Source organism: Eleginops maclovinus, chromosome 17 (genome assembly GCF_036324505.1).
Source record: "Eleginops maclovinus isolate JMC-PN-2008 ecotype Puerto Natales chromosome 17, JC_Emac_rtc_rv5, whole genome shotgun sequence".
In the NCBI taxonomy this organism is placed as follows: Eukaryota; Metazoa; Chordata; class Actinopteri; order Perciformes; family Eleginopidae; genus Eleginops; species Eleginops maclovinus.
This window is the reverse complement of record NC_086365.1, coordinates 15,816,137-15,841,162: the sequence shown is the minus strand read 5'-3', so window position 1 is coordinate 15,841,162 and position 25,026 is coordinate 15,816,137. Positions and strand designations below refer to the sequence as shown.

General features: G+C 40.5%; 1 protein-coding gene across 2 annotated transcripts in view; it reads right to left on the bottom strand.

The window, feature by feature from the left end:
* LOC134879049 (plexin-B2-like) overlaps positions 1-23,515 on the bottom strand; it is a 119,423-nt gene extending 95,908 nt beyond the window's left edge. The window contains exon 1 of one of the 2 annotated variants that reach the window (XM_063905304.1): positions 23,028-23,515. The gene's annotated coding sequence lies outside the window, so the exon portion shown is untranslated. Of the gene's footprint in view, positions 1-10,755; positions 10,803-23,027 lie in introns of those variants that run through there. The other variant, XM_063905305.1, reaches the window with a different exon arrangement.
* Positions 23,516-25,026: the final 1,511 nt, after the last annotated feature.

Sequence of the window (25,026 nt, the reverse complement as noted above, 5' to 3'; positions counted from 1 at the left end):
TTATTTCAAACCACAGCTATTCCAACTTTCAGACGACCACTCAGACCCAGAAACGATCTGATCTGATGGTTTGTGGGCAAAAGTGTATTTAAAACAGAGCTTTAAGGCTCAAACTGTTCTTACTCTGGGAAAATTAAACTTTCTTCAAGTAGGTCTGAGCAGGCTGCAGTTTTAATCCAAAACGCGTCAGTCTCAGCCTTGAATCCTTCTTATCATTAACAAATCCCCCTTTTGGACTGCAATGAACTCCTCTCTCCGACCCCCCCTCCGCTTCCCCTCTTATCTGTCTGTTTTACTTTCGTCATGCCTTTGCCTTGTCCTGAAATTCTCTTTCTCTCGACACAACTGTTCCCTCCCTGACCGACGGCTCTGATCCAATCTGTCTGCTGCAAAGCTTTGGCATTCAGCAGCTGGGTGCACATCAAATATTGGATGGGAATGCACGAGCCATTGGAAGATCTATCAGACTCGGTGTCTGGACAGATAAATCAAACTGGGATTGGAAAGATATGGGTATTTGAAGAAGGGTTACCTATATTTCTTCTCTAATGAAGCTGCCCATAGTCAATATGTTCTGCAGATGGAGGAATGTTATCCCTTCAAATGTCAGACATGTATTTCCTCTCATGGTACATTCCCATTACATTCTGAACTTTCCAAAGGTTTTTAGAATTTGACATTTACTTTGAATAGTTTGACCTTCTGGAAATATTTATATTTTCTTACTTTGCAGGGGTTTCTCAGGAATAGTGTTGAACTCTCATCTCTATATGGTAAACCTGGAGCTGCAGCCAGCAGACAGATAGCTTTGCTTAGCATTAAGACGGGTATGGGGGGGGGGGGTTAGGGTTAGGGTTAGGCCCCTCCTACTAAATACATTTCCAAGCGTCAACCACCGGGTCTACAAAATGAAATACATGCAAATTGCCTTTGACTTGCCCTTAACCAGAAAACCAAGATTTCAATGACACACACACACACACACACACACACACACACACACACACACACACACACACACACACACACACACACACACACACACACACACACACACACACACACACACACACACACACACACACACACACACACACACACACACACACACACACACACACACACACACACACACACACACACACACACACACACACACACACACACACACACACACACACACACACACACACACACACACACACGACAGTGGTAGAGAAAGTAATGAGAGGAGGATATCCAAGATATTGTCTCGTGTTTTACATTTTATTTGATGTCCTATCTGTTTTGCCTAAATGTATTTATGCTGCTTTTCATACATTTATTGTTCAGCACTTTGATCTGTTGTTTTTAAATTTGCTCTATAAATAAAATGGGATTGGAATGGATGATGGCAACTACCAAATGTCGATGAACAAAAACCAAGATTTGAACAACCAAAGACCTAGAGGTCAACGACCGAACACTGAGATTTTGCCAGACCAAATCTAAGATGTCAACGACCAAAAACCAAGGTGTAAACGACCAAGACATTGACGACCAAAAACACAATGATTCATTTTAGCAAACACATCCATTTCTTGAACAGTCTATACACATTTCCTACAGTATGAAATCAGCTGTGTGTGGCCTGGCAATGTCTAAAAAATAATACACATATTTTTCCAAGCGTAACACCAACACCAAAAAACCCAGATCTTGCCAAACAGAAACCAAGACATCATCATCTGCTTATGAACCGTCGACGTGCATTTCCCCTTATGATGCACCATCAGCTGTTTTGAGGCACCAGAGGTTTACAGCCATGCTAGCAGCTTGAGCTAAATGCTAACAGCTGGAAAGGCTTGAAACCAACTTTCCAACATGTCCTCGCAGGTTGGAGGTTATTTGCTAACATATTGGAGGTCTGTGCAACCTCATGCTGATATGAGACGGACTCACCCACAAGCATAAGGCAATCAGTGGTGTGTGTGTGTTTGTGTGTGTCTGCGTCCTTGAGAAATAACCCTGAAGCGAGTGTGTGTGTTTGTCTGTTGTTGGCAATGACATCCTCCTGTTTGGCAGCTCTATCTCCCACACGCACACGCACACACACATAATGAGATGCAGCTTCAGTATGCCATGTCTGCCTCCTGTGGAGACACACACGTTATTTCTCCTCGTCTTCGTCGCTGCCGAGGCGTCGATCACTCACTCGCATTTCCATTTCAAAACCCCTAACATTCCCAGGACCTTGAACTCATCTCATTTACACGACCCTCAGCTCCCCGACGGGCTCTGAAAGAGTTATCTTCACACCAATCATCTTTCAAACTCCACTAAATGTTGGATTAATGAGGGATTCCAGCTGCTACACACCATTAACAGGAACATGGGGGGGGGGGGCTATTAAGTATTGTGCTACAACACTAAATCTACTCCTTACAGTAGTGGTGCGTCCTTGGTTGTGAGGGTCTTTTATGTATGAACGTATAGCTTCCTTAGGTCCTTTATAGCCCATGTGTTAAGGACACATGAATTCTAAAGTGCTTTACAGCTCTTTAAGTGTTGCACAGGATTATTGATGGAATAGAGTTTGCTTATAATAGAAAAATACACACTTCTTTAGTCCCAATCCAAAAACACGTCATTTTTAACCCCCATTTCACTCAGATTTACCCACATAATTATACACTGTTTTATCTATTGCATATCATCAGCGTACTGAGAAATCTGACTTTTGATTAAAAATGAAGGAACCAAACAATGTTATGCTAATCTGATAAATGGAAAGGTTGTAACAGCAACAGACAGGAACAGAAATAAAGTCAATCAGTAGAGTAAGACCCCTAAAAGCTCATCAAACACACATTGTGTTTTGACCCAGTTTTTAGGCTAAATTCTGTCGAAAAAAGTGGATCACCAGACATCTAATAATGGATTACTTTTAAACTGAAGAAAACTAAAGTTCAGAAAGCAGTTTTCCTAGGACTTCTTTGCTGAAATGCTAATACTTTCACTACAAAACACCCTAAAGGGCAGAACATTCTCCCATTTGAGAACCCCGAACCATCACATTCTGATTGAAAATCGACTCAAACTATTAATCAATTTTCCAAATACTTGAGAATTAATCGTTGCAGCTCTAATTCCAACTCGAGGGGAGACCCGGACCCAGACTCTCACCTCTGAACAGAAACAGGATTACTAAATAAGTTCCTTTAACCGTGTCTGTGTTTCATTAAGTCCTGCCGTCTTCCCCCTGAACATCCCATAATCCCTGTTATCCCACGCTGACATGACGGGAGACATTCCTCCATAATCAGACCTGCAGACACCGAACGTAAACACTCGCTTCTGTGTGTTTATCTGCTCACACCCCCCCCCCCTCCCTCTAATGGACACAACATTAAGCTTGTTGAAGGGCGAGACACATGCAGAATACTCATCAGAGAGCATCCACCTGGATCAGAACCACCGCCATCATCATCGAGGACTCTTTAAAGTAGAGACACTACATACTGATATACACCTGAACATCAGCAGGAGAGGACTCTTTAAAGTAGAGACACTACATACTGATATACACCTGAACATCAGCAGGAGAGGACTCTTTAAAGTAGAGACACTACATACTGATATACACCTGAACATCAGCAGGAGAGGACTCTTTAAAGTAGAGACTCTACATACTGATATACACCTGGACATCAGCAGGAGAGGACTCTTTAAAGTAGAGACACTACATACTGATATACACCTGAACATCAGCAGGAGAGGACTCTTTAAAGTAGAGACGCTACATACTGATATACACCTGAACATCAGCAGGAGAGGACTCTTTAAAGTAGAGACTCTACATACTGATACACACCTGAACATCAGCAGGAGAGGACTCTTTAAAGTAGAGACACTACATACTGATATACACCTGAACATCAGCAGGAGAGGACTCTTTAAAGTAGAGACGCTACATACTGATATACACCTGAACATCAGCAGGAGAGGACTCTTTAAAGTAGAGACACTACATACTGATATACACCTGAACATCAGCAGGAGAGGACTCTTTAAAGTAGAGACACTACATACTGATACACACCTGAACCTCAGCAGAAGAGGACTCTTTAAAGTAGAGACACTACATACTGATATACACCTGAACATCAGCAGGAGAGGACTCTTTAAAGTAGAGACACTACATACTGATACACACCTGAACCTCAGCAGAAGAGGACTCTTTAAAGTAGAGACACTACATACTGATATACACCTGAACATCAGCAGGAGAGGACTCTTTAAAGTAGAGACTCTACATACTGATATACACCTGAACATCAGCAGGAGAGGACTCTTTAAAGTAGAGACACTACATACTGATATACACCTGAACATCAGCAGGAGAGGACTCTTAAAGTAGAGACTCTACATACTGATATACACCTGAACATCAGCAGGAGAGGACTCTTTAAAGTAGAGACCTACATACTGATATACACCTGAACATCAGCAGGAGAGGACTCTTTAAAGCTCCAGTAGTTCTGGAGTCTGAGCATGTTTTCTTTATTAGCAGGGAGGGGTAGAGCCATTTTGTCATCGTCTATAAATCTACAAAATAAAGTCATATTAAAAAGGGAGGAGAAAAGGATGAAAGAGGGAGGAGCGATTTAAATAAGTTGTGTAAAGAAAGGGAAAAGTGAAAGTTAAAGGAGGAGAACGGGTGAAGGGGGTGAAGGGCAAAGACAGGGAATACAATGAGAGCAAAGGGTGGGTAAAATCAACAAGAGATGTGGGGGGGGGGGGGCTGTGTTTTTTGTGTCTTGGCAGCGAGCAGTTTCCATTACTGGCAAAATAAACTGATACCATATGACTAATCACCTCATAACTGCAGCAGGAATCCACACACACACACACACACACCCACACCAACACACACAGGAAGGGAGAGAACAGGACGGTGGTAGAGAAAGTGAAATGGAGAGGAAAGGGTGGAGGAGTATCGTTCCAGAGAAACGCACCTCCAGGAAATACCGAGTGATGCAAGGAATCACAGCAAACCACAACAGGAAGTAACAGCTGGCCTCAGATCTGTCGCACAAGATCTTTAACGGAGACAACAGAATGTATCTACTGCATCGTGACCCTGAGGTTAATGACTTGGGCTACGCTATGGCGTCAAAACATCATTTATAATCAAATTAGATTTAATCGTATTTTTATTGCATATTTTTCATTTAAAGCGGAATGTTTGTATTTGAATAATATTTCAATTGCATATTATTACTTCCTCAGGTTTATAGAAATATTTTGAATGTAACTTCCAATGAAAATTTAAATAGATTTATTTCATGTTTTTTTTTCAAGTTGATTTTAATATTTTATTATTTACAGTATATTCTAATTTACACATCTAATATTTTCATGAATATTTGTATATTTAAATATATAATTTATATTTTATTGTTTGATTTAAAACATTATGTTTCTGTTTATATTTTTAAATATATATATATATTAAATGTCATTTTATTAGGGAGTTTCCTGCAAATCCCAAAACCCCCGCAACTTTCCAGGAATCCAGACACAGATGTTTAGTCCATACAGATCTTAACGTGCACTGATATCGTGCATAATAAAGACACTGTAGTTGTTATTCGTGACTCACAACGCAGATAAAGCGACAACACAACACAACACTACACACTGATGTGTAGAAAACAAGAAGGGAGACGCAGCTGGATCAGATATGAGAGTCGTGACCTTCCCACAGTCTTCCTGCCGGTTTCCATAACGCTGCTAATTACAGCTGAGATGCTGAAATGACCTAATGCACACACATACACACACACACACACACACACACACACACACACACACACACACGTACAGAATCTAAACGCTGACGAGACCTCACCAGATCAAAGAGGGTTCTTTGGAAAGCTGCACGTTCACATGGAGGCCGAGCCAGCAGTGTGGTGTGTGTGTGTGTGTGTGTGTGTGTGTGTGTGTGTGTGTGTGTGTATATATATCGGGAAAAACTGAACATTTGGATTCATTTAGAGGTAACAATGTGACTAAACGGGCACAGACGTTTTTATTCCACTGCATTGTGTGTGTGTGTGTGTGTGTGTGTGTGTGTGTGTGTGTGTGTGTGTGTGTGTGTGTGTGTGTGTGTGTGTGTGTGTGTGTGTGTGTGTGTGTGTGTGTGTGTGTGTGTGTGTGACAAAGGGGAAATGAAAAACAGAAACATGGTACAAAAAGAGCCGCACATCGGCACACACACTTTGGATTGGTCCTGAGGAAAGGTTAAAAGTGCTTTACTTACTTTCTATTTCGAGGTACTTCAGTATTTCCTATTTGATGCTACTTCATACTTTCAATCGTCTGCATTTCGGAGGCAAATGTTGTACCGTTTGCTTCATTAAAGAGGCCCTATTCTGCTTGTTGGTGTGTTCCCTTTCCTGGTCTTAGTGCATGTAAATGGTCGGCAAAGGCTGAGATCTTCTGTTCATCCTGGCATTTTCAGTATCTGTAATTAATCATAATTGGACTGTTCTGAACACTGTGCCCCTCTACCAGAGAACAGAACAAATTATTCTGGGTATTTACCTGCAGAGATCTGTCGAAAGAGACCTAATAATGAACCAAATAAAGTGCCTCGAAAAGGTGTAAATGTTACCTGATGATTGTTGAAGATAAGCTAGTCCTAAAATACTGAAATACAATAAAGAAAGACACGACTAACGGATGACCTATAGGGTGATGGATGATACGGGATATTCAGAGTTCATTTCATCAGTAAAAACAACAGCTTTTATTGCTCGTTGGTTCACCTTCACTTCCTGCGATCCTTTCACAATAAAAGCCTCATGGGAGGAGGGGATATACTCATTCTTTCTAAACCACTGGAAGGCTTTTAATGTGAAACCTCTGCAGGAAACGCTGAGTGTGTGTTAAAAGCAAACAGCAAATTAACGTATATAAAAACCCACATCATGGATTTGACCCGCGAACAAAACAGGAACTCAAAAAAGAAGAGATAAAGACACGTTGCTGTCTTCAGCTCGGAGATATTATATGCGAGTTGAATCTGTGTTTGAATAAGAAACGTTGTGTACTGCTGAGCGGATGTTTACGAGGAGAAGCAACAAGAGGGAGGGGGGGGAGAGCAAGAAACATGCCAAGAAGGAAGAAATAAAGAAAGGGAGGGAGGCAATCATCATGTGAGGTCAAACAGGCAACAGGCCAACACACAGGAAATGAACACACACACACACACACACACACACACACACACACAACTGTTAGTATACTTGCACTAAAGGCATGTAAACTAAATACAAAAACACACGCATGCATGAACACACACTCGGGTTGAGGGTGTGTTTGGGACACTAATGCATTCAGTGTGACTCAGAAACCAAAAGAAGCAGAGAGCGTTTATAATTAGAGCCGTGTGTGATAAGAGAACAAGGCCTGGATAAACAACTCGGTTTGGATAAATACTAATAAAGTTAAAGAGGAAGTGAGGTTAAATACTCCGGGGACATGTCTCCATGCTTTAGTGTCTCTCCTGGGACATGTCTCCATGCTTTAATGTTCAGAAAGCTCTTTATGTTTCTCACACTGCCTGTGCTGCAGCTCCTCTTTTCACCCTCTGTCTGAAACCAGAGCCCAGTCTGCTCTGATTGGTTAGCTGGCCATGCTCTGCTGTGATTGGTTGCCCCGCTTAGAGATGTCCCGCCCCTTAGCCTATCACGTGCAATGTGTTGGAGTGCTAGCCAATAGGAATCCAAGTGTAGTGATGTCACTGTGTTCCTGGAAAGGACCGAATGGAAACCCCTTAGAATTTAAAAAAAAGTTGCATAGCTGAACAGATGCTCGCCCAGCAGGTTAATGGCCTGGGACCACACACACACACACACACACACACACACACACACACACACACACACACACACACACACACACACTTTAGGGTATCAACAAGCTCCAGCAACTCTGTTAAACTGGTTTATTCATGGGTAACACTCTGTGACATCCAGTGGAAAGTACTGACTGTCACTGATTACACTGTGTGTGTGTGTGTGTGTGTGTGTGTGTGTGTGTGTGTGTGTGTGTGTGTGTGTGTGTGTGTGTGTGTGTGTGTGTGTGTGTGTGTGTGTGTGTGTGTGTGTCTAATGCAGTTAAATTCGAAGCACTTGACAAACATTACAGACCTTCTACAGTGAAGCAGCCATTCCCCGTCTGTCCTCTAACGCTGTGAGCATGTATTTACCCGGGTCACATCCAAACAGGAAGACACTGAGGCTCAGGAGGAGACGGATCAAAAAACAACACTGAAGGTTTTTTAAGAATAATCATAAAATGATTAAAGGATGAAATATAAAATGATTTTAATTTGAAACAAAGTGTTAAAATAAAATATATATCTTTTAACATTTTATTCTTTTTATTTGATCTTTTATTAAACATTTCACTCTGGCTTCTTATTTTCATACACATTTCCTATTTAACTGTATATTTCTTTGGCCAATTAACCCTGACTCACCTCTTATGTTTATATAACTATCCTTAGTTTTTGTATTATTTACCTTACTAACTTTACCTTATTACATGTATATAAATATTATTTCACTGTTTGTATTTATTTGCCAAAGCTTACAGAACCGATCCTGTAGAAAACTGAAAGCACTTATCGAGCCTAACATTGTTCTTTTCTGTACTGTTATTTTAACTTCACCAAGTCGTACAACAAGAGTGTTTACTCAAAATGTATTTCACTTAAATCGAGTCATAATTCGCCACCATTTACCTCCAAATTAAAACACACAAAGGCTGCACAGCTCCACACACGGAGAACAGAACCTGCTGATTGCCTCTCTGTGTAATCAGCGGTGTGTGTTCATGATTACCATCCCTGCAGGATCTCCGGCGGTTTGTTGATGAGGACAACAAACAGCGCTCACACCTAATAGAAGGACTGTGGATTTATAACAATAAGTAACAACCAGCGCACCGTTTAATCTGAACTCACGGGGAGACTGTGACTAAACTCCTGCAGGGCGGAGACCAGGACGAAGGAGCAGAGAGACCAGGACAAAGGAGCAGAGAGACCAGGACGAAGGAGCAGAGAGACCAGGACGTAGGAGCAGAGAGACCAGGACGTAGGAGCAGAGAGACCAGGCGGAGGAAAGAATGAAGCTAGAGGCTGAGAGACAGGACTAAAGGGGAAGACAGGGCTGTGGGTTTTGGGGTTTACTGTGGTGGAAACGAGAGGTGAAACTGCAGCCATGAACACACACACACACACACACACACACACACACATACACACACACACCAGTTTGCAAAGATACCAACTAAAACTAAGAAGTCTTAAAAAAGCACAGTTTCACATTTTCCTCCCAGTTAGACTCGGGTGATAATCAGAGTGACATTTAAATGAATCCATTCTCAGTTCTGGGATCTACTTCCCCCAATTCAACCTTATGTTGTTGCTTCTTGTATTTGCAATCCTCCCAGTCACAAAGCCTTTGTTTGTTTTTTAGGTACATTTTATTTCAATAATAAAAACACACTGCTCTGATTCTCTCCAGGAGAAACAAAACACCCGAAATCTAACTATTTTTACCAGAGGATTGGTTTACAACAATATCCCGCAACGAAGTGATTATTTAGAATATAATCCACATTTTCTCCGGTTAATTTAAACCTCCAACTCACAGCTAGTTCATTCTGAAATGTTTATATTTATAAATTAATCAGCTCCACTGAAACATGTCACCTCTGCAGAGGCATTTAAAGGAGTGTGTGTGTGTGTGTGTGTGTGTGTGTGTGTGTGTGTGTGTGTGTGTGTGTGTGTGTGTGTGTGTGTGTGTGTGTGTGTGTGTGTGTGTGTGTGTGTGTGTGTGTGTGTGTGTGTGTGTCAGTGTCAACGTCTTCCACCTGTCTTTCACCAAGGGCTAGAAAAAGAAAAGACACATCACCTCAGACGACATGTGACCACCCAGACTCCCACACACCACTGCTCTCGTCTCATGTCGCCATGCAGGTGTCAAACGTGTGAACGTGTCTGTAAGTATTGGTGTACTTCACACACTCAGGGTGGGATCACACGCCTCACACACTCCTGCAGTGACTCCACACACAGCTCCAGAGTCATGCATGATGGGAAAAGCTTTCCAAAAACACCTGAATGCAACTTCTGGGTGGGGAGTGGCATCTGTGATGGTAATGTGGGATTATACGATCAATTAGACATTCAAATCGAGAAATGTGCAGATTATTTTCTCAATTAAGCGACGTAACGTCATAAAACAGAGCTTAACGATATTGCATTTGCATTTCTTTTGCAGGAAAAAGTATAAACTCGAGGTCTTTGATCCGAGGAAAGTTCATGTGCAGAGGACAACTGCAAAATGCTGTTTCATCTCCTCAAACTGCAGAATAGGCAAGTCTCCTTTTGGTCAAACTAAAGGCAAAGAAAGTACCTTTACCCTCCACTTTCCTGGTCTTTTTAGTCCCCTAACACCTGTACAAAAACTGTCCTTGGATCAACAAATCCTCACAGTAGTTGAGCCTTTTTATTTATTGATAAAAGAAGAATGAAAGCCAGATGTCAGAGCCTATAAAGCCTCCCGTTACAGGAGCGCTTCCTGCTGACAAACTGCAGCACGGTGGACTCAACACCCAGGGTGTGAATGCAGCATTCACTCAAGACGACATGCTGCCTTAATTACACACACACACACACACACACACCAAACCACTCACCTTTAAGTACTCTCTCAGTCCGACTGAACACAATGGATATCAGACGTGTGGTTTCTCAGTTACAGATCTTCATTCCTCAGAAATACACTAGAAACCAACTCCGGCGTGCAGCTTTTAAAAGACATATAGTTAAGGTTTCTCTTTCTAGAAGCCACACACGACTAACACAGGCTAAAATAAAACTCTGGAAACTCCCCCCAGCTCCATGCACTCTGAAACTGAAAGCGGTCCACATACCGAGAGGATTACTGACCCGTCCCAAATAAAGACACGTGGTATCAAACATTCAGGTGGAAAAGACACTCGTTGCTGTCACTTTCTGCAGCTTCTGACTAGTTAAAACTGATAATTACTCTTTGATTAATAGAGTCATTTTTTTGGGCTATAACATGAATGAAAAGCTCCAAAAGTGCATTCTCCGACACACTGTACATGACAGGCTAAGGGGGCGGGACATCTCTAAGCTGGTTGACCAACCACAACAGCCGGCCAGCTAACCAATCAGAGCAGACTGGGTTCATCGACCGAAAGTAAATCAATCCCATTTTGATGATTCCGAAACACAATGACATCACCACGGAACACTCGCGCTTCTTTTGGCCAGCGCTCCAACACATTGCACGTGGCGGGCTAAGGGGGGCGGGACATCTCTAAACAGGTTGACCAATCGCAACACACCCGACAAGCTAACCAATCAGAGCAGACTGGGCTCTGGTTTCAGACAGAGGGTGAAAAGAGGTGCTACAGCACAGGCAGTATGAGACACATGAAGAGCTTTCTGAACATTAAAGCCAATAAATACTGATATGAACTTGCAGAATAAGTCCTCTAAAGAATAAGGCTCTTCATGTGCCCTAAAACATGCTAAAAATCCACATTTTGCAGAATTTTCTTAGCTTTAAAACTCATGTAACCTCAGGACAAGAAAACAAAACACAGATTAAGTTGAAGTGAGAAGTGGGAGAGACTGAGTCAGACTGACAGGAATAACAAACGCTGATACGGAACAACGTGACCGGCTGCTGAATATGTGCGATAGAGAGCTGGAGAAGCAACGGTGATTCACACCGGGGGGTGGGAAGGAGGTGAACATGGAAATAGGGGAAGTGTGAAACATTAAAAGCAAATAGAAGGAAGGACTTTTTTCCGTATAGGAACCACATTTTGGTGGAATTTGAAGTGAAAGTACGCACATTTCAGATGAGAGGAGACCGAAATTTGAGCAGAAACTCGCCTTGGTTCAAGAGCAGACGTCAGGGAGCTTCAGGCCTCTATCTGCGTCACCTATCTGAACAAACACTGCTGAAGCACACACACACACACACACACACACACACACACACACTCCTGTTTCTACTGCAAACACAACCTTCGGACGTTGACACACACACGCTCTGTTACTAATGGACATGTACCAACCCCCCCCCCACACACACACACACACGCACACACACACACACACACACACACACACACACACAGCTCCCAAAGTGCATTTTGACGTCTTTAAATTGCTTGTTTTGAACCAAAGAACAAGAAAACTCTCACATTTTAGAATATTTGCTCTTAGAAATAATCTTGGTTTCCACTCAGGAATCACATAAAAAAGATGCAGCTTAAAATTAAGAAACTGGACACACACACACGAGTTTATGAAATATAGAAAATGACTTATTTGAACCCCAATTCAATGCCCTTGGTTCCAGTTTATTTGGAGTAAATCAAAATGATCACTTTCATCGTGTTCTTTTTTAAATAACATAGTTTAGCTGCATCTGTACCGGTGTCCCCTGCACTATTTTATGTCTCTTAATGTCTTAAGTGTAGGTTGCAGTGCTGCAGGGGACGGGGGCTTTAGATTTTGTACATACAATTGAATTACAAACACACCTGGGTCTGTGCAGAAATACAGGCTTCTCTTAACACGATGAACAGACATGCACGAGAAAGATGTAGGACATTCAGATCCTGCGTTAGACTTTGAATTTCAACGTTAGTAAATAGTAGTTATTTGTCTTCTTCTTCTGCTTTAAGATCACACACCTCCTCTTCCTCACAGAGAAACACACCACTGAGAGAGAACCCCTGAAGTTCACCCGTCGCCGAGTTATAACGAACCTTCAGCCGGCAGTAATAAGCCACACACAATGGACTTACGCAACTAGAATAGAATAGTAATTAAAGCCATTGTATGAAATTAAATGGAAGTGGGCTGGAATCATTAGAAAGACGGCCATTGTGACTCCCTTCCCCCGGTCCTTTTTGTCTCTACGTCTCTTTTCATGTTTTCCTATTCTTTACCAAGCAGGGCTTCTTTCTTCGTGTAATGATCACCCTCGTCTTCTTCGGAGAGCGAGCGACGCCTCCGAGACTGACTGACGTGACCCCGAATTAACGGAGGTTTCTAAATGTTCCTCCGCAGAGAAATATCCATCATCATAAACCCGTGTGTGTGTGTGTGAGACAGACATAATGATGAAGTTAAAGAGCATCCTGGGTAAAATAAAAAGCCTGCAGACATCGTGCTCCCGCGAGGGTCTTTTTTAAAAATGCTGACAAACCCGACTTACAAATTGTTCCATCAACGAGACAATGTGATCCGCCTCGATGTGATCGGCCTCCCCGGGGTTTGTGATGTGGGAGAGACGTGAATGGAGGTAATTTGCTAAAATGTTTTACGGAGAAAGAAAAGCTCATCTGGGAGAAATTGTACATTTACATTTACGAGAGAAAATTGCCTCGGAGATAGACGCTGGAATTTCGACGCTCCGAAAACAATCAAAGATATTGTGATGGCTTTCTGATGTCAAGCCTCGTTTAACGCTCATGATCAGGAGATGTTAGGAAAAGGCTTCTTTGTGATGACAACAACAAGTGTATTTGTTCTACCAAACAGAACAGCGTTACTCCGGACCGAGTCATTCGAACGGAAACAACGAAATTTGGCTTAAAGCGGGAAACTGCTTTGTCATTTCGAACCAAAACATCCCCTTTTTCGGCTTTCCTTTACCCTAAAAAAGATGTGTTATCGAACCAAATACCAAGATGTTTTCCTAAATCTGACCCAAGTGGTTTTCTCTTTGCATCTGGAAACAATTTCAGGAGAATCAGGTGTTCATTTGACACAAAAAGATATGTTTTTATTTACTAAATGTACAGGAAGCACGTAGACGTGGTCAAAAACAACAACATCTTTGGACTTTGGTGAATTTTTCCAGGGAATTTCAGCCACATTGACTTTATGACCCCTAACAAAAACTTGGACCTTAAAATTGGGAAACTGGGGTCATGTTTATTGCCTTTACTCTTCAGTGTTTATTTTCTTCTGGTTTTACAGCAGCCAAGATAGAAACAACAAGCCCATTTGCTTGTTTGTGAATTCTCCGGACAACAATCGTCTCTATTCCCACATCAGATATTAAACAGACTCTATAAAAAGGAAGCTAGCAGGATAAATAAAGAAACAGAATCACAGTCCTTCTCCGATTCAACTCAAAGCACTTGTTGAAGTAATGGAGGTAAAGCTGATCAATGGCCTCCAATTCCTCCAGAACATGAGTTTAAAAAGAGCTTTAACACCCCCACCAACAAAGACACAACTCTATTATCAGCTACTTTGTCGCGTGCTAACAGCTGGAGGACACGGGTTTCATTAGGAAGGGATTTCTGCAGCAAAGCTACACCCACAGAAGAGAAGGAGCAGAAAACACCATCAGTCAGACGGCTTTCCACCCCCGACAGCAGAAGCTTAATGAGAGCAACGCATTAACAGCTGGACAAACAACCCCACACACACACACACACACAAACAGACTTAGCCCCTCAGGGTTTAAAATGCACCTTTTTGGTAGTATTCCCATTATTTCTGGACAAAACTAAAGAGCATTGCCACATTTTAAAGCTACCTGGATGTAGTTTTATAAGAAGATAATAAATATTGGTTCAAAGAAACAAATATTCGGCCTTTTCTTGAATTGTTCTAGCAAAGACGCTTAAGGACTTTAAAGCGGGTGTTTCGTTTCCTTTTCCAACCACTAACCAATGTCTTTTGAGTATATATTGTGACCACTAACCGGTTATAAAGGTCACCATGACCACAATGTGTTCCTAAACCCAACCAAAGTAAATTTTCTCTCGTATGAAATCCGGAAAATGTCCAGAAAATCAGGTCTGCAAAGTAAATTATGCACCTAACACCAAATGCACCTTCTTGGTAGCACTTCCATTATTTCCATAAGTGCTGCAAACTTTCAAAAGCCAGCTTGGTGTAGTTTTATGGGAAGACAGGAAAGAAATGGAGTCAAGGGATCATTATTCGGCAATGATGAACCCAATTGCATGCTATTGGCTGTCAGGTTTGCTGCTATTAGTCCAGAATGCATTTGAGTACAAGTCAGAATGCGTAATATTAAGTGGTTTAAGCTTCTAAAATCTGCTTTTCCATGTCTATTAAGGAAGCACACTTAATATTTCCGGGTTTTCGGCTTAAATCAAGCAATTTTAAACAATTACTTTGATATTTGGGGTGTTTTAAAAGGGATTTCTCACCATTTTGGGTCATTTTAAAGATGATCTAATCAATGAATCAAGTAGAAAATTGGTAGATTGACGGATTGCTGCATTAGATTAAACGCTACCTGGATGTAATTTCATGAGACAACGAGAGAAATGGATTTAAGGGATCATTATTTGGCACATCTGATTGCGTTTGGCTGTCAGGTTTCTGCCACAGTACAAATTGGCCTCTTTTCCACCAAAGAAGACGTCTGTTTTGGAAGTGACATACAGTGCAGTAATGACATTCATGAAAGCTTCAGTACACCTACACACAGATACATGGGGAGAGAAAGAGGAAGTGACAAAATCAGTGACTTTTTTTGATGTTTCTGGAAGAATCAGAGGCAACAGAGAAGGTTTATCTTACTGCTGCAGATCATGAGAGAGCGTCCTCATTATAATGTAAGGGAAAAGTGGATAATCCTTTTAAAGAGGCTCGTAGCAGCAGCGTGATTTAAGTCAAGTTTCCCAACAGCCACTGATGTGCCATCCCTTTTTAACTAGTGATGCAATTAACCATCATTTTTCTATCTTAAAATCCTGTTATAATTCGCTCAATTAATCAGTTTGTCTCCAAACATTATGGGAAACGGCCGTGGAATATCCAACGTGAATTTGTTTGATTGAATTAGAGGGTTTTGTGTGACAGAAAAAGCAGAAAAGCAGCATTTATTCACATTAAATTGGCTGGAATTATAGCTGATTGTGGTATGTTTGACCAACAAGACTCAAACGTACACTAAATTATCAAGTAATAGCAGACTAATGGTTTGTCCCGAAATAATTGAGTTAATTCTTTGTTTTTTTGCAAATTATTGAAATAAACAACTAGCTGCAATGAGAGGAAGTTGATCTGCAACCATTTTATGATCAGTCAATCCATTTTTTAGGCAAAAATGCATAACATTAAGTGATTTAAGCTCCTAAAAGATAATCATTTTCTGCTTTTTCATTTCATATAAGACCGAAAATTCAATATAATTGGGTTTTTGACTGAACATGAGCAATTTAGAGTACATTACTTTGGCATTTAGGGAATTTAACAGGGATTTCTCACCATTTTGGGACTTTTTATAGACGATATAATCAAGTAAATGTTCTTTAGGTTTCCAAAAGGACCTTATTTACAATGTGGGGAGGTTAAATGAGTTCAGCACACCTAGGAAAAGAGGTCATTAAAGGGCAGCAGCCACACACAGACAAGCAAACAACCTAAACGTGTGCCCGTCATTACTGTGTCATTCGAAACGAGCTACTTCCTGCTCTGCTGTTTACTCTTCATATTCATGGCTCTAAATTGGCCAATCAGGGGAGGGCTCCCTGGGGGACAGAATGTCAACTGGCCCTGTGATTGGTCGCGGTGTGATAACGGGGCACAGAATATTCCAGAGTCCTAAACCACATTTTGTGACCATGCTGTAGTTCATTTATAGCCAACATTAGCCGTCTTTAGCTTAGCGGTGGAGAGGTGAAGTCATGTGACCGTGATGTAGTTCATTTATAGCCCAACATTAGCCTCCTTTAGCTTAGCGGTGGAGAGGTGAAGTCATGTGACCGTGCTGTAGTTCCTTTATAGCCCAACATTAGCCACCTTTAGCTTAGCGGTGGAGAGGTGAAGTCATGTGACCGTGCTGTAGTTCCTTTATAGCCAACATTAGCCTCCTTTAGCTTAGCGGTGGTGACGTGAAGTCATGTGACCGTGCTGTAGTTCCTTTATAGCCCAACATTAGCCTCCTTTAGCTTAGCGGTGGAGAGGTGAAGTCATGTGACCGTGCTGTAGTTCCTTTATAGCCCAACATTAGCCTCCTTTAGCTTAGCGGTGGAGAGGTGAAGTCATGTGACCGTGCTGTAGTTCCTTTATCGCCCAACATTAGCCTCCTTTAGCTTAGCGGTGGAGACGTGAAGTCATGTGACCGTGCTGTAGTTCCTTTATAGGTTAACTTTAGCTTTTTTGATTGTATTTATGCTTTAAAAATACAAGAAGTGGTGTTAATATGTACAGATTATCCAGCAATATTCAAAAACCCACTAGCCTTCGAGGGAGCTGTTGCTAACTTTAGGTTCTAGGGAGATTCTTATTGGTGTAAATAAACCAATATTCTCCTAGTGATTTCCACCATTGATATCCTTAAAAAAAAAATGTCATGTTTGTATCTAACTTTACTGAAAAGCATGTAAGAATAATTTACCCAACCATGTTTTAAAAAAAGGCCCCCAGTTCAGCTGAAAGGGAGTGATTGTCTACGTGACTCTTTGACCTCTGAGGTCCCGCAGGTCCCATCCGGTCTTAAATCACTACAACATGGAACACGAACATTAAACTTTTTATTTAAAAAAAAGGGAGGTCCCCCCCCCCCCCCCCCCCTCTTTCAGTCTTCACTTCCAAGTCACCATTTAATTTCATGCTTTGAGGTTAAGAGGCGGTTTTTTCCCCATCTTATTTTGGTGCTTGAACACAGGATCTGCAGAAGGGTTTGGATGAAAAACAACCACATGGTTCCAATAAAGACTGAACAGGATAATAGACTTTGGACTGCTATGTAGAATTAGCTATAAAATGGATTACAGAGAGCAAAACAAACACTGTTTTTACAGCCTTTTATAGATCCTCCAACAACTGTAGAACAAAAAACTGTTTGTAATAAATATGAATCAAAAGGAGTTTGTTTGTCTGCCAAATCAACACAGTGGCTCAACACATGCTGCAGAAAAATCGAAGCCAACAGCCGGTCAGTAGTCCATCTGTCAGACCGTGTTATCCCCAACATCATGTTTGTTTTCAGAGATTACAGATTCCTAATGCAACAGTAGGTAAAAAGCCTCAGTTGAACTTTTACCTATCATGCATCTGTTTGCACTTTAACACTAATATTTTTTACTAGTTTCTTAAAGTTAACCTGATTTTTAACACCACAAATAAAACGTATTGCACGTCAGGTAGACAAGGGACATTTTCTAACATCTATAATAGTAACAATATGGCAGGATATGTCACAAAGCAATGCATTTTGCAGTAGATTTGTCTTGCAACAGAGTATTTTTACACCATGGTAGTCCTACATTTGCAAGGCAAGGGTCTGAGTAATGCTTCAGCCACTTGTTATGCAAGCCGAGTTCTTTAAATGCATCACAAAACAAGTTAAACAGAAAAACAGCTTATCTACTCAGAAAAATACATTTGGACATCAGAAATGTGTGTAAATTTGATAATAAATTGCTAAAGAGCAAATATTGAGTCATAAGCAGGATATCAACGGGAGGAGCTACTGGTTTCGGGTTGTGTCCTCTGTGGGCTTCTTTATTGTATGTGATTCATTCTTTATTTTAGAGCTGACTTTCCTAACATAATTGTCTGTTTGCAGGCAAACAGCGAGGCATAAAACCAGACGGCTTGATTCCTGTCTAACAGGTCTCTGATAGCTTCACCTTCACACTATCTGTCTGAAGTTAGGTTAACCGTCTGACAGCATTTCTCTGGAAGATTATAGGTTAAGCAACAGCAGAATTCCCAGCGTTGTTCAGAAAAATGCATTATTTGTCAAAACAATGCTGGGTGGAGCAATAATGCTACAGGTATCCTTGCTAAGGGGTTAGCGACGTGCTCAAGCTAGCTCACAAGTCAAGTGTTAAATGTTTCTTTCCCCCTAAATAAATCTTAATCGTCTTTTTCCTGCTCTCTAATTTATTTAATAAACCAAATGTAATGTGTTAATAGGTGAGCTTTACACAAAGCCAGGCTAGATGTATATCCTCTGTTTCCAGTTGTTATGCTAAGCTAGCTGTTTCCCTTTACTTCCAGTCTTTATGCTTATGCTAAGCTAGCTGTGTCCCTCTGTTTCCGGTCTTTATGCTAAGCTAGCTGTGTCCCTCTGTTTCCGGTCTTTATGCTAAGCTAGCTGTGTCCCTCTGTTTCCGGTCTTTATGCTAAGCTAGCTGTGTCCCTTTGTTTCCGGTCTTTATGCTAAGCTAGCTGTGTCCCTCTGTTTCCGGTCGTTATGCTAAGCTAGCTGTGTCCCTCTGTTTCCGGTCTTTATGCTAAGCTAGCCGATTTCCCCCTGTTCCCTATATTAATGCTAAGCTAGATGTTTCCCTCTGTTTCCAGACTTTATGCTAAGCTACTTGTCCTCTGTTTCCAGTTCTAATGTTTTTGCTAAGCTAGCTGTTTACCTCTGTTTCCAATCTTTATGCTAAGCTAGCCGTTTCCCTGTGTTTCCTGTATCTATGCTAAGCTACGAAGCTGCATGTGTACGGACATGAGAGCGCTATCAAAACCCTCATCTACTGCCAGAAAGAAAACACAGCCTTCTTTCTTTTCGAAAAAGTCTTCTGACTCAGCCTTTAGATCAAAGTCTGCTTACCAAAAAAAAACATTAGATAAGATAAGAGAGAAGCTGAAATCCAGAAGCCCAGAGCTTTGTATGCAAAACATGTCCGGCTGTAGCAAGCTATCCAAAAATACCTTATTAACCTGCTGGCCTCGATTCATCGTGAGCATCGTGCTAATACACGGACACTCTTTGATTTTCCCTTCCTTGTAGTTCCTTCTTTTTAAATAATTGAGTTCCAAGTCGGCCGTCTTGTTTGATCTTCCCATTAGCAAACTTGTTTTAACTCCAAGAAATATTTGTACAAACTCCCAAAGAGTGGATCATTTCCAAGTCAGAGCATAATGTAAAAACACAGAGCAGTTTGTCCCGGAGGCGGCTCAACGTAGATCTGAAAAGTTAACTAACTAACTTAAAAAACAGCAGATATGTTGAAGCTTATATAACAGCCTGCCTCATGGCAGAACACATTAAAAAGGACTTCACTGAAGAGCTTACTCAAAGGGAAACACATTTATCGATTTAGAAAAATGCTATTTCCTTGAAAACATTAATTGAACAAGCCCCAGCGATGAGTGTTAGGATAAGTTCTCATCACTCATTCTGACACTGGAGGCCTGAGCCGGCAGTGTGCTGCAGGCTTTGTGTTTGAAAAGTGTTTTCTCTCATGTTTTCAGACACTTCTGATGTCTTCCAACAGATTAAGCACTTTGTAGAGGAAATGTCCGGAAACAGAACTGTGATGTTTTGCAAGTCTAAAACCGCAAGATATTCTGTTAAATGTGATATAAAACACAGAAAAGCAGCATTTTGCATATTTTAGAGATATTTGTGCATGAAAAACATCTTTAATGATCGATTGAATATCAAAATACGGACGTCTTCCAACAGATCTTTGGCTTAGTCTCGGACTTGGTTTAGAAAATGTCGGGAAACAGTGAGAAATGTCTAGTTGCGTCAGTCCAAAACCAAAGAATACACTTTTGAATTCAATTTTCCATATTTGAGAGTCATTCCTGCATGAAAAGTAATTAAATGATCAATTGGATATAAAAATACATACGTGTTCCAACAGATTGACCGCTTTGTCTCGGACTTGGTCAAGACAATGTCCGGAAATAGTGAGAAATGTCTTGTTTTTCAGTCTTAAACCAAAAGGTATTCAATTAAATGTGATATAAAACAGGAAAGCATGACATCTCCAAATTATAGAGACATTTCTGCATGAAAAACTACTTTAATGTTCAATTGGATATCAAAATAGTTTGAAATTCCCATTGATCGATGGCACGACTGCAGATCTACTGGAGTCATTCTTACATAAAACACACCAGAAATCATAAAAACAAACAACCATTTAAAACTTTAAAAAGGCAAAGAAATGCACGACCAAACTTCCCACTGGGAACTGGAGTAAATTGAACATGACAATGACCCGCTCAAGCAGCCTTGAGGATGCACGCTCGACTGATCGCAGCCTCGTTTCAGCATCAGAAACCCGGAGTGGAAACAGAGCGGAGTGCCCGCAGCTGTAATGGCTTTATGGCGTCGGAGCTCAAGGTGTAATGTGGAGGCTACTCTAATCCATTAGCCGACACCACGGGCAATTACCTCCACATCATGTACAGCAATGCTAGGAAGCAGATGGCCAACAACAGTGTTTTTCATCTTCACACACACACACACACACACACACACACACACACACACACACACACACACACACACACACACACACACACACACACACACACACACAGATTAATGTGTTGTAATGACCTTTGGAGCCGGAGATTTGGCTGATCGTTACCTCGACTGATGTTGAAATGGTTTAAGCACTTCTGATCGATACCGCCGTCAAAAAACATCTGTTTCCATCACAAAATGTTTGCAATAATAGGAACTCTAACGGCTCTCAAACCCATCTCCAACTTCCAATTATCCTCCGCGGGATTGGGTATGGATTTAATGAGGAGAATCAATGGAAGATAAGGGTCTCTGCACAGGTGTTGTAAATGTCAGGGAAGTTAACACTGGAAGAAGAAGAAGTCTGCAGAGGTGGAATGCACATTTACTCGAGTTCTGTTTTGTCATACTTGAGTATTTCCATTTAACCCTTCTTTATACTTTTACTCCCTTACATTTAGGAACATTTATTGTACTTTTTACATTAACTTACACTAATAGTTACCAGCCACTGTTTACATATGATATGATGCAGTGCATAACCTCCAATATATCACAAAAAAAAAACTAAAATTGTCTTTTTATTAACATTTAAATGCTCCTACATGCATGTGTAAGCAATTCGAAGAAGGAATCATTTAATATTCTACACTTTCAAAGCAAGGTTGCATAATCGGTACTTCTAGCTGGCTATGCTTCTACTATATTCAGACCAAAGTACTTCTACTTTTCCTTAAGTAAAGGATCTTCTTCCACCTCTGGAAGTCATTATTGAAGCTGCTCAACAGGATCAGCCCACTCACTGAGGCTCCAGATGTTCTGTGCATTGATTAATGTCCAAACACATTCCTGTTGTCTGCCTAATGCCAGATTACGTTTAAAAATGTGCCAATTAAGCATGATATCGCTCATAATCAAAGGTTTCTAAGTGCAACGCTAGTTTAAAGTGCTGGAAGGAGTTATCACAACACTGGCTTTAATTCAGCTTAAATACAAAACTCAAAAGACCTTTTTAAACGTTAGCATTTGTCTCAGTTTTGAAGCAATTGTCTTCATTTTAGCTCGCAACTTTAACACATCGCTTCACGTCTAAGTAAAAGTTTTCTTAGTGACAACCAGAGATGGAAAAAGGACTTCACTTCAGTAAAAGTAGTAATACTAAATTGTAAAAATACTCTTAAACTACACATATATGTCAAGGTTTATTTAAAAAAGGTATTTATTTGTAGTATTAGGTTATAACCTTAAACTTAAAAGTTACTAGAAACTAAAACTGTCAAATAAATGCAGTAAAAAGTACAATATTTGCTTCCAAATTGTAGTGAAGTAGAAGTATAACTAAGCAGAAACTGGAAATCCTGAAAGTACAAGTACCTCATAATTGTATTTAAGTACAGTACTTGAGAACATGTACTTTGGTACTTTATAGCACAGGTAGAAACGCACGTTTTGGTGGATATATTTTATGCCGAATGACAAATACTTTCGTGTTTTTTGTAGAAAGTGTGAATTTGTGTCACATGGTGCAGTTTCCATTCACCAGGGATCAATACAGTATTAAATAACACGTTTTGAGAATGGAGTTTGGTCTAACGTGAGGTATAGAAGAAATCACGAGTGCCTTACAAATCTTTAAAATCCCCTCTAAGTATTTCCTGTGTTGCGAAACAGTTTAACCAGCTTAATATTCAAAGTGCTGCTTACCCTTTGGATGTGATTTCCTTCAGTGAGCAGCCGTGTGATCTGCCTGTATTCCTCCCAACAGCAAAAAAAAAAGGCTGGAAAAGTTACAAAATAAAAACCCGTCCTCTGTGTCAGCGGTCCTTCAGAGAAAAGTTCCCAAATTTACATCCTGCTGTGACCGAACCGGCGCATACAAAAAGAAACGTGTGTTTTTTACGCTGCGTAAAGTCCAACAATATTCCAACGACAAACAAGTCCTGCGTCCTTCCCACGCCCAGGAACCCGGTTAACTACATGGCTCAGGTGTATACTTCATGACTAAAGCAACACACACACACACACACACGCCGTCATACACACGCACGCACACACTCACACACGCACACACACACTCAGGTTTTTTTCAATGGCTGCAGGAGTGTGTGTTTCTCTGGAATCCAGTGCGACACACACATCCAGCCGGATCTGCAGCGCGATACGCAACTAAAGTGTGGAGAATCAGGATTGAGGGTTTTTCTTCTTCCTCCTCCTCCTCCTCCTCCTCCCTATACTAAACCCCCAATGAATGTGGGTTCGTGAAACGAAGTCAAGTTGGACTGAGTGAGAAACATTTACACCAGGCGCGTGAATGGTGTCCTATCAAAATAAAAGCTTCATAAATCAGGATCCGTTTTTCTGATGGTGTAGTTTAGTTTTGGTGGATTTAAAGACAGAGAGATATCATATACAATACAATGCAGGAATTTAACATATTTAACACAATATATGATAATATTAATAAATAACTGAGAAAAGCAGCAAATCTCCATATTTTAGAGACATTTCTGCATGAAAAACTACTTTAATGATCAATTGGATATTCAAATATGGACATCATCCAACAGTTAAATGGCTTGGTCGAGGAGTTCTAGAAAATCCGCTTTTTTTACTCGGTCTAGAAAATTTCCAGAAACAGTGAGAGCTGTCTTGGTTCGTGAGTCCAAATCCACTTAATTTTATTAAACCTGATTCTGATTTTTATTCTGTGATCGGAAAATGAAAGTGATGGCAGACATTTATAACAAGATATAGACAAGGGGAAAAACACTATGATAACACATATGTTATGCACTTGTTTGTGTGCATTATTACATGCAAAGGTCATTTTATAAAGTCATGAATGAGCAGAGAAAAGAGTAAAGGGAAGCCTGGAAAAATACTAAATACATACATAGAGGTATGTATTAGTTTTCAGACTAATAAATTGTATGTTTCTAGCTAGAGCTACTGCAAAAACATGTACACTTCTCCTCAACAAGTCCTATTGTTGATGAAAAGGATGCAAACATTTATATTAAATCACAAGATATCCATTCGTTTTTACCTCCTCACTGTAACGATTCTTAAAGTATCTCAAATATCGATATGAAGAAACACATTATAATTATTTATGTGTTTTTAAAATGTTTCAAAATGTAAAGTTTTGTACAAGCATTGCCTCATTTCCTGCTGGTAAACATATTGAAGTGAGAGAATAACATGTCATTTATTAACATCGCTTATTTGACAATTGAAGATGACACTCCCATTGAGTTTCAGTTAACTTATTTAAAACTGACAGTTTGTCTGAGGAGCTTTTATTCTGAAATTCACATCCGGAAGTCATACTCTGTGTTTGTTACTTCCTTGACAGAGGCAGATTAAAGTCAGTCCCCTGGGTTTAAAGTGAAGGCCATTAGAGAAAGTCAAAAACCCCTTCAAAGTAAAAAAGGAAATACAAATGTCATGGCTCTTACATCTAAATCAGACCAATTCAAACCACAAAAACTGCGTTAAAAAGCAAAAAACTGTTCAAAAACAAACACGATTGCCCTTTTTTTGACAGATGTCACATAATCCATGCTTTTGATTAAAACCAGTTTCAAATATTTTATGCACACTTTAATTTTCAGCTATATCAATGTATTTAGACCCCCTACAGATATCAATTTGATTGATGAGATCCATGTTTATATATGTATTTAATCTTCCTCATTTTATT